This window comes from Lampetra fluviatilis, chromosome 4 (genome assembly GCF_964198595.1).
Source record: "Lampetra fluviatilis chromosome 4, kcLamFluv1.1, whole genome shotgun sequence".
NCBI lineage: Eukaryota > Metazoa > Chordata > Hyperoartia > Petromyzontiformes > Petromyzontidae > Lampetra > Lampetra fluviatilis.
The window spans coordinates 16,957,250-16,968,925 of record NC_136278.1 but is presented as its reverse complement, the minus strand read 5'-3'; positions in this window follow the sequence as shown (position 1 = coordinate 16,968,925).

Below are 11,676 nucleotides of genomic sequence, written 5' to 3'. Positions count from 1 at the left end.
TTGTACACATAGACCCCATCAAACGGGAGAAATTGGCCGGGATTGCTCTCATGTGCGTTACGGGGCATCGTTTCTCTCGCTCCGAATTCCATCGAGCTGGGAAATCGCTCATTTTTGCGTCGCCAAATATCGTACGAACGCCGTGAAACTTCCACAGGCTTTTCCAGCAGATTTGCACGTGCACTCAAAAAAGTCAAAATTTTTACACATAGACCCCATCAAACGGGAGAAATTGGCCCGGATTGCTCTCATGTGCGTTACGGGGCATCGTTTCTCTCGCGCCGAATTCTCTCGAGCTGGGAAATCGCTCATTTTTGCGTCGCCAAATATCGTACGAACGCCGTGAAACTTCCACAGGCTTTTTCAGCAGATTTGCACGTGCACTCAAAAAAGTCAAAATTTTTACACATAGACCCCATCAAACGGGAGAAATTGGCCGGGATTGCTCTCATGTGCGTTACGGGGCATCGTTTCTCTCGCTCCGAATTCCATCGAGCTGGGAAATCGCTCATTTTTGCGTCGCCAAATATCGTACGAACGCCGTGAAACTTCCACAGGCTTTTTCAGCAGATTTGCACGTGCACTCAAAAAAGTCAAAATTTTTACACATAGACCCCATCAAACGGGAGAAATTGGCCGGGATTGCTCTCATGTGCGTTACGGGGCATCGTTTCTCTCGCGCCGAATTCTCTCGAGCTGGGAAATCGCTCATTTTTGCGTCGCCAAATATCGTACGAACGCCGTGAAACTTCCACAGGCTTTTTCAGCAGATTTGCACGTGCACTCAAAAAAGTCAAAATTTTTACACATAGACCCCATCAAACGGGAGAAATTGGCCCGGATTGCTCTCATGTGCGTTACGGGGCATCGTTTCTGTCGCGCCGAATTCCATCGAGCTGGGAAATCGCTCATTTTTGCGTCGCCAAATATCGTACGAACGCCGTGAAACTTCCACAGGCTTTTTCAGCAGATTTGCACCTGCACTCAAAAAAGTCAAAATTTTTACACATAGACCCCATCAAACGGGAGAAATTGGCCCGGATTGCTCTCATGTGCGTTACGGGGCATCGTTTCTCTCGCGCCGAATTCTCTCGAGCTGGGAAATCGCTCATTTTTGCGTCGCCAAATATCGTACGAACGCCGTGAAACTTCCACAGGCTTTTTCAGCAGATTTGCACCTGCACTCAAAAAAGTCAAAATTTTTACACATAGACCCCATCAAACGGGAGAAATTGGCCGGGATTGCTCTCATGTGCGTTACGGGGCATCGTTTCTCTCGCGCCGAATTCCATCGAGCTGGGAAATCGCTCATTTTTGCGTCGCCAAATATCGTACGAACGCCGTGAAACTTCCACAGGCTTTTTCAGCAGATTTGCACCTGCACTCAAAAAAGTCAAAATTTTTACACATAGACCCCATCAAACGGGAGAAATTGGCCCGGATTGCTCTCATGTGCGTTACGGGGCATCGTTTCTCTCGCGCCGAATTCTCTCGAGCTGGGAAATCGCTCATTTTTGCGTCGCCAAATATCGTACGAACGCCGTGAAACTTCCACAGGCTTTTTCAGCAGATTTGCACGTGCACTCAAAAAAGTCAAAATTTTTACACATAGACCCCATCAAACGGGAGAAATTGGCCGGGATTGCTCTCATGTGCGTTACGGGGCATCGTTTCTCTCGCTCCGAATTCCATCGAGCTGGGAAATCGCTCATTTTTGCGTCGCCAAATATCGTACGAACGCCGTGAAACTTCCACAGGCTTTTTCAGCAGATTTGCACGTGCACTCAAAAAAGTCAAAATTTTTACACATAGACCCCATCAAACGGGAGAAATTGGCCGGGATTGCTCTCATGTGCGTTACGGGGCATCGTTTCTCTCGCGCCGAATTCCATCGAGCTGGGAAATCGCTCATTTTTGCGTCGCCAAATATCGTACGAACGCCGTGAAACTTCCACAGGCTTTTCCAGCAGATTTGCACCTGCACTCAAAAAAGTCAAAATTTTTACACATAGACCCCATCAAACGGGAGAAATTGGCCCGGATTGCTCTCATGTGCGTTACGGGGCATCGTTTCTCTCGCGCCGAATTCTCTCGAGCTGGGAAATCGCTCATTTTTGCGTCGCCAAATATCGTACGAACGCCGTGAAACTTCCACAGGCTTTTTCAGCAGATTTGCACCTGCACTCAAAAAAGTCAAAATTTTTACACATAGACCCCATCAAACGGGAGAAATTGGCCCGGATTGCTCTCATGTGCGTTACGGGGCATCGTTTCTCTCGCTCCGAATTCCATCGAGCTTGGAAATCGCTCATTTTTGCGTCGCCAAATATCGTACGAACGCCGTGAAACTTCCACAGGCTTTTCCAGCAGATTTGCACCTGCACTCAAAAAAGTCAAAATTTTTACACATAGACCCCATCAAACGGGAGAAATTGGCCCGGATTGCTCTCATGTGCGTTACGGGGCATCGTTTCTGTCGCGCCGAATTCCATCGAGCTGGGAAATCGCTCATTTTTGCGTCGCCAAATATCGTACGAACGCCGTGAAACTTCCACAGGCTTTTCCAGCAGATTGGCACGTGCACTCAAAAAAGTCAAAATTTGTACACATAGACCCCATCAAACGGGAGAAATTGGCCGGGATTGCTCTCATGTGCGTTACGGGGCATCGTTTCTCTCGCTCCGAATTCCATCGAGCTGGGAAATCGCTCATTTTTGCGTCGCCAAATATCGTACGAACGCCGTGAAACTTCCACAGGCTTTTTCAGCAGATTTGCACGTGCACTCAAAAAAGTCAAAATTTGTACACATAGACCCCATCAAACGGGAGAAATTGGCCGGGATTGCTCTCATGTGCGTTACGGGGCATCGTTTCTCTCGCGCCGAATTCCATCGAGCTGGGAAATCGCTCATTTTTGCGTCGCCAAATATCGTACGAACGCCGTGAAACTTCCACAGGCTTTTTCAGCAGATTTGCACGTGCACTCAAAAAAGTCAAAATTTTTACACATAGACCCCATCAAACGGGAGAAATTGGCCCGGATTGCTCTCATGTGCGTTACGGGGCATCGTTTCTCTCGCGCCGAATTCTCTCGAGCTGGGAAATCGCTCATTTTTGCGTCGCCAAATATCGTACGAACGCCGTGAAACTTCCACAGGCTTTTTCAGCAGATTTGCACGTGCACTCAAAAAAGTCAAAATTTTTACACATAGACCCCATCAAACGGGAGAAATTGGCCCGGATTGCTCTCATGTGCGTTACGGGGCATCGTTTCTCTCGCGCCGAATTCTCTCGAGCTGGGAAATCGCTCATTTTTGCGTCGCCAAATATCGTACGAACGCCGTGAAACTTCCACAGGCTTTTTCAGCAGATTTGCACCTGCACTCAAAAAAGTCAAAATTTTTACACATAGACCCCATCAAACGGGAGAAATTGGCCCGGATTGCTCTCATGTGCGTTACGGGGCATCGTTTCTGTCGCGCCGAATTCCATCGAGCTGGGAAATCGCTCATTTTTGCGTCGCCAAATATCGTACGAACGCCGTGAAACTTCCACAGGCTTTTCCAGCAGATTGGCACGTGCACTCAAAAAAGTCAAAATTTGTACACATAGACCCCATCAAACGGGAGAAATTGGCCCGGATTGCTCTCATGTGCGTTACGGGGCATCGTTTCTCTCGCGCCGAATTCTCTCGAGCTGGGAAATCGCTCATTTTTGCGTCGCCAAATATCGTACGAACGCCGTGAAACTTCCACAGGCTTTTTCAGCAGATTTGCACCTGCACTCAAAAAAGTCAAAATTTTTACACATAGACCCCATCAAACGGGAGAAATTGGCCCGGATTGCTCTCATGTGCGTTACGGGGCATCGTTTCTGTCGCGCCGAATTCCATCGAGCTGGGAAATCGCTCATTTTTGCGTCGCCAAATATCGTACGAACGCCGTGAAACTTCCACAGGCTTTTCCAGCAGATTGGCACGTGCACTCAAAAAAGTCAAAATTTGTACACATAGACCCCATCAAACGGGAGAAATTGGCCGGGATTGCTCTCATGTGCGTTACGGGGCATCGTTTCTCTCGCTCCGAATTCCATCGAGCTGGGAAATCGCTCATTTTTGCGTCGCCAAATATCGTACGAACGCCGTGAAACTTCCACAGGCTTTTCCAGCAGATTTGCACGTGCACTCAAAAAAGTCAAAATTTTTACACATAGACCCCATCAAACGGGAGAAATTGGCCGGGATTGCTCTCATGTGCGTTACGGGGCATCGTTTCTCTCGCGCCGAATTCTCTCGAGCTGGGAAATCGCTCATTTTTGCGTCGCCAAATATCGTACGAACGCCGTGAAACTTCCACAGGCTTTTTCAGCAGATTTGCACGTGCACTCAAAAAAGTCAAAATTTTTACACATAGACCCCATCAAACGGGAGAAATTGGCCCGGATTGCTCTCATGTGCGTTACGGGGCATCGTTTCTGTCGCGCCGAATTCCATCGAGCTGGGAAATCGCTCATTTTTGCGTCGCCAAATATCGTACGAACGCCGTGAAACTTCCACAGGCTTTTTCAGCAGATTTGCACCTGCACTCAAAAAAGTCAAAATTTTTACACATAGACCCCATCAAACGGGAGAAATTGGCCCGGATTGCTCTCATGTGCGTTACGGGGCATCGTTTCTCTCGCGCCGAATTCTCTCGAGCTGGGAAATCGCTCATTTTTGCGTCGCCAAATATCGTACGAACGCCGTGAAACTTCCACAGGCTTTTTCAGCAGATTTGCACCTGCACTCAAAAAAGTCAAAATTTTTACACATAGACCCCATCAAACGGGAGAAATTGGCCCGGATTGCTCTCATGTGCGTTACGGGGCATCGTTTCTGTCGCGCCGAATTCCATCGAGCTGGGAAATCGCTCATTTTTGCGTCGCCAAATATCGTACGAACGCCGTGAAACTTCCACAGGCTTTTCCAGCAGATTGGCACGTGCACTCAAAAAAGTCAAAATTTGTACACATAGACCCCATCAAACGGGAGAAATTGGCCGGGATTGCTCTCATGTGCGTTACGGGGCATCGTTTCTCTCGCTCCGAATTCTCTCGAGCTGGGAAATCGCTCATTTTTGCGTCGCCAAATATCGTACGAACGCCGTGAAACTTCCACAGGCTTTTTCAGCAGATTTGCACCTGCACTCAAAAAAGTCAAAATTTTTACACATAGACCCCATCAAACGGGAGAAATTGGCCCGGATTGCTCTCATGTGCGTTACGGGGCATCGTTTCTGTCGCGCCGAATTCCATCGAGCTGGGAAATCGCTCATTTTTGCGTCGCCAAATATCGTACGAACGCCGTGAAACTTCCACAGGCTTTTCCAGCAGATTGGCACGTGCACTCAAAAAAGTCAAAATTTGTACACATAGACCCCATCAAACGGGAGAAATTGGCCCGGATTGCTCTCATGTGCGTTACGGGGCATCGTTTCTCTCGCGCCGAATTCTCTCGAGCTGGGAAATCGCTCATTTTTGCGTCGCCAAATATCGTACGAACGCCGTGAAACTTCCACAGGCTTTTTCAGCAGATTTGCACCTGCACTCAAAAAAGTCAAAATTTTTACACATAGACCCCATCAAACGGGAGAAATTGGCCCGGATTGCTCTCATGTGCGTTACGGGGCATCGTTTCTGTCGCGCCGAATTCCATCGAGCTGGGAAATCGCTCATTTTTGCGTCGCCAAATATCGTACGAACGCCGTGAAACTTCCACAGGCTTTTCCAGCAGATTGGCACGTGCACTCAAAAAAGTCAAAATTTGTACACATAGACCCCATCAAACGGGAGAAATTGGCCGGGATTGCTCTCATGTGCGTTACGGGGCATCGTTTCTCTCGCTCCGAATTCCATCGAGCTGGGAAATCGCTCATTTTTGCGTCGCCAAATATCGTACGAACGCCGTGAAACTTCCACAGGCTTTTCCAGCAGATTTGCACGTGCACTCAAAAAAGTCAAAATTTTTACACATAGACCCCATCAAACGGGAGAAATTGGCCCGGATTGCTCTCATGTGCGTTACGGGGCATCGTTTCTCTCGCGCCGAATTCTCTCGAGCTGGGAAATCGCTCATTTTTGCGTCGCCAAATATCGTACGAACGCCGTGAAACTTCCACAGGCTTTTTCAGCAGATTTGCACGTGCACTCAAAAAAGTCAAAATTTTTACACATAGACCCCATCAAACGGGAGAAATTGGCCGGGATTGCTCTCATGTGCGTTACGGGGCATCGTTTCTCTCGCTCCGAATTCCATCGAGCTGGGAAATCGCTCATTTTTGCGTCGCCAAATATCGTACGAACGCCGTGAAACTTCCACAGGCTTTTTCAGCAGATTTGCACGTGCACTCAAAAAAGTCAAAATTTTTACACATAGACCCCATCAAACGGGAGAAATTGGCCGGGATTGCTCTCATGTGCGTTACGGGGCATCGTTTCTCTCGCGCCGAATTCCATCGAGCTGGGAAATCGCTCATTTTTGCGTCGCCAAATATCGTACGAACGCCGTGAAACTTCCACAGGCTTTTCCAGCAGATTTGCACCTGCACTCAAAAAAGTCAAAATTTTTACACATAGACCCCATCAAACGGGAGAAATTGGCCCGGATTGCTCTCATGTGCGTTACGGGGCATCGTTTCTGTCGCGCCGAATTCCATCGAGCTGGGAAATCGCTCATTTTTGCGTCGCCAAATATCGTACGAACGCCGTGAAACTTCCACAGGCTTTTCCAGCAGATTGGCACGTGCACTCAAAAAAGTCAAAATTTGTACACATAGACCCCATCAAACGGGAGAAATTGGCCCGGATTGCTCTCATGTGCGTTACGGGGCATCGTTTCTCTCGCGCCGAATTCTCTCGAGCTGGGAAATCGCTCATTTTTGCGTCGCCAAATATCGTACGAACGCCGTGAAACTTCCACAGGCTTTTTCAGCAGATTTGCACCTGCACTCAAAAAAGTCAAAATTTTTACACATAGACCCCATCAAACGGGAGAAATTGGCCCGGATTGCTCTCATGTGCGTTACGGGGCATCGTTTCTGTCGCGCCGAATTCCATCGAGCTGGGAAATCGCTCATTTTTGCGTCGCCAAATATCGTACGAACGCCGTGAAACTTCCACAGGCTTTTCCAGCAGATTGGCACGTGCACTCAAAAAAGTCAAAATTTGTACACATAGACCCCATCAAACGGGAGAAATTGGCCGGGATTGCTCTCATGTGCGTTACGGGGCATCGTTTCTCTCGCTCCGAATTCCATCGAGCTGGGAAATCGCTCATTTTTGCGTCGCCAAATATCGTACGAACGCCGTGAAACTTCCACAGGCTTTTCCAGCAGATTTGCACGTGCACTCAAAAAAGTCAAAATTTTTACACATAGACCCCATCAAACGGGAGAAATTGGCCCGGATTGCTCTCATGTGCGTTACGGGGCATCGTTTCTCTCGCGCCGAATTCTCTCGAGCTGGGAAATCGCTCATTTTTGCGTCGCCAAATATCGTACGAACGCCGTGAAACTTCCACAGGCTTTTTCAGCAGATTTGCACGTGCACTCAAAAAAGTCAAAATTTTTACACATAGACCCCATCAAACGGGAGAAATTGGCCGGGATTGCTCTCATGTGCGTTACGGGGCATCGTTTCTCTCGCTCCGAATTCCATCGAGCTGGGAAATCGCTCATTTTTGCGTCGCCAAATATCGTACGAACGCCGTGAAACTTCCACAGGCTTTTTCAGCAGATTTGCACGTGCACTCAAAAAAGTCAAAATTTTTACACATAGACCCCATCAAACGGGAGAAATTGGCCGGGATTGCTCTCATGTGCGTTACGGGGCATCGTTTCTCTCGCGCCGAATTCTCTCGAGCTGGGAAATCGCTCATTTTTGCGTCGCCAAATATCGTACGAACGCCGTGAAACTTCCACAGGCTTTTTCAGCAGATTTGCACGTGCACTCAAAAAAGTCAAAATTTTTACACATAGACCCCATCAAACGGGAGAAATTGGCCCGGATTGCTCTCATGTGCGTTACGGGGCATCGTTTCTGTCGCGCCGAATTCCATCGAGCTGGGAAATCGCTCATTTTTGCGTCGCCAAATATCGTACGAACGCCGTGAAACTTCCACAGGCTTTTTCAGCAGATTTGCACCTGCACTCAAAAAAGTCAAAATTTTTACACATAGACCCCATCAAACGGGAGAAATTGGCCCGGATTGCTCTCATGTGCGTTACGGGGCATCGTTTCTCTCGCGCCGAATTCTCTCGAGCTGGGAAATCGCTCATTTTTGCGTCGCCAAATATCGTACGAACGCCGTGAAACTTCCACAGGCTTTTTCAGCAGATTTGCACCTGCACTCAAAAAAGTCAAAATTTTTACACATAGACCCCATCAAACGGGAGAAATTGGCCGGGATTGCTCTCATGTGCGTTACGGGGCATCGTTTCTCTCGCTCCGAATTCCATCGAGCTGGGAAATCGCTCATTTTTGCGTCGCCAAATATCGTACGAACGCCGTGAAACTTCCACAGGCTTTTTCAGCAGATTTGCACGTGCACTCAAAAAAGTCAAAATTTGTACACATAGACCCCATCAAACGGGAGAAATTGGCCCGGATTGCTCTCATGTGCGTTACGGGGCATCGTTTCTCTCGCGCCGAATTCTCTCGAGCTGGGAAATCGCTCATTTTTGCGTCGCCAAATATCGTACGAACGCCGTGAAACTTCCACAGGCTTTTTCAGCAGATTTGCACCTGCACTCAAAAAAGTCAAAATTTTTACACATAGACCCCATCAAACGGGAGAAATTGGCCCGGATTGCTCTCATGTGCGTTACGGGGCATCGTTTCTGTCGCGCCGAATTCCATCGAGCTGGGAAATCGCTCATTTTTGCGTCGCCAAATATCGTACGAACGCCGTGAAACTTCCACAGGCTTTTCCAGCAGATTTGCACGTGCACTCAAAAAAGTCAAAATTTTTACACATAGACCCCATCAAACGGGAGAAATTGGCCGGGATTGCTCTCATGTGCGTTACGGGGCATCGTTTCTCTCGCTCCGAATTCCATCGAGCTGGGAAATCGCTCATTTTTGCGTCGCCAAATATCGTACGAACGCCGTGAAACTTCCACAGGCTTTTTCAGCAGATTTGCACGTGCACTCAAAAAAGTCAAAATTTGTACACATAGACCCCATCAAACGGGAGAAATTGGCCCGGATTGCTCTCATGTGCGTTACGGGGCATCGTTTCTCTCGCGCCGAATTCTCTCGAGCTGGGAAATCGCTCATTTTTGCGTCGCCAAATATCGTACGAACGCCGTGAAACTTCCACAGGCTTTTTCAGCAGATTTGCACCTGCACTCAAAAAAGTCAAAATTTTTACACATAGACCCCATCAAACGGGAGAAATTGGCCCGGATTGCTCTCATGTGCGTTACGGGGCATCGTTTCTCTCGCTCCGAATTCCATCGAGCTTGGAAATCGCTCATTTTTGCGTCGCCAAATATCGTACGAATGCCGTGAAACTTCCACAGGCTTTTCCAGCAGATTTGCACCTGCACTCAAAAAAGTCAAAATTTTTACACATAGACCCCATCAAACGGGAGAAATTGGCCCGGATTGCTCTCATGTGCGTTACGGGGCATCGTTTCTGTCGCGCCGAATTCCATCGAGCTGGGAAATCGCTCATTTTTGCGTCGCCAAATATCGTACGAACGCCGTGAAACTTCCACAGGCTTTTCCAGCAGATTGGCACGTGCACTCAAAAAAGTCAAAATTTGTACACATAGACCCCATCAAACGGGAGAAATTGGCCGGGATTGCTCTCATGTGCGTTACGGGGCATCGTTTCTCTCGCGCCGAATTCCATCGAGCTGGGAAATCGCTCATTTTTGCGTCGCCAAATATCGTACGAACGCCGTGAAACTTCCACAGGCTTTTTCAGCAGATTTGCACGTGCACTCAAAAAAGTCAAAATTTTTACACATAGACCCCATCAAACGGGAGAAATTGGCCCGGATTGCTCTCATGTGCGTTACGGGGCATCGTTTCTCTCGCGCCGAATTCTCTCGAGCTGGGAAATCGCTCATTTTTGCGTCGCCAAATATCGTACGAACGCCGTGAAACTTCCACAGGCTTTTTCAGCAGATTTGCACGTGCACTCAAAAAAGTCAAAATTTTTACACATAGACCCCATCAAACGGGAGAAATTGGCCCGGATTGCTCTCATGTGCGTTACGGGGCATCGTTTCTGTCGCGCCGAATTCCATCGAGCTGGGAAATCGCTCATTTTTGCGTCGCCAAATATCGTACGAACGCCGTGAAACTTCCACAGGCTTTTCCAGCAGATTGGCACGTGCACTCAAAAAAGTCAAAATTTGTACACATAGACCCCATCAAACGGGAGAAATTGGCCGGGATTGCTCTCATGTGCGTTACGGGGCATCGTTTCTCTCGCGCCGAATTCCATCGAGCTGGGAAATCGCTCATTTTTGCGTCGCCAAATATCGTACGAACGCCGTGAAACTTCCACAGGCTTTTTCAGCAGATTTGCACGTGCACTCAAAAAAGTCAAAATTTTTACACATAGACCCCATCAAACGGGAGAAATTGGCCCGGATTGCTCTCATGTGCGTTACGGGGCATCGTTTCTCTCGCGCCGAATTCTCTCGAGCTGGGAAATCGCTCATTTTTGCGTCGCCAAATATCGTACGAACGCCGTGAAACTTCCACAGGCTTTTTCAGCAGATTTGCACCTGCACTCAAAAAAGTCAAAATTTTTACACATAGACCCCATCAAACGGGAGAAATTGGCCCGGATTGCTCTCATGTGCGTTACGGGGCATCGTTTCTCTCGCTCCGAATTCCATCGAGCTTGGAAATCGCTCATTTTTGCGTCGCCAAATATCGTACGAATGCCGTGAAACTTCCACAGGCTTTTCCAGCAGATTTGCACCTGCACTCAAAAAAGTCAAAATTTTTACACATAGACCCCATCAAACGGGAGAAATTGGCCCGGATTGCTCTCATGTGCGTTACGGGGCATCGTTTCTGTCGCGCCGAATTCCATCGAGCTGGGAAATCGCTCATTTTTGCGTCGCCAAATATCGTACGAACGCCGTGAAACTTCCACAGGCTTTTCCAGCAGATTGGCACGTGCACTCAAAAAAGTCAAAATTTGTACACATAGACCCCATCAAACGGGAGAAATTGGCCGGGATTGCTCTCATGTGCGTTACGGGGCATCGTTTCTCTCGCGCCGAATTCCATCGAGCTGGGAAATCGCTCATTTTTGCGTCGCCAAATATCGTACGAACGCCGTGAAACTTCCACAGGCTTTTTCAGCAGATTTGCACGTGCACTCAAAAAAGTCAAAATTTTTACACATAGACCCCATCAAACGGGAGAAATTGGCCCGGATTGCTCTCATGTGCGTTACGGGGCATCGTTTCTCTCGCGCCGAATTCTCTCGAGCTGGGAAATCGCTCATTTTTGCGTCGCCAAATATCGTACGAACGCCGTGAAACTTCCACAGGCTTTTTCAGCAGATTTGCACGTGCACTCAAAAAAGTCAAAATTTTTACACATAGACCCCATCAAACGGGAGAAATTGGCCCGGATTGCTCTCATGTGCGTTACGGGGCATCGTTTCTG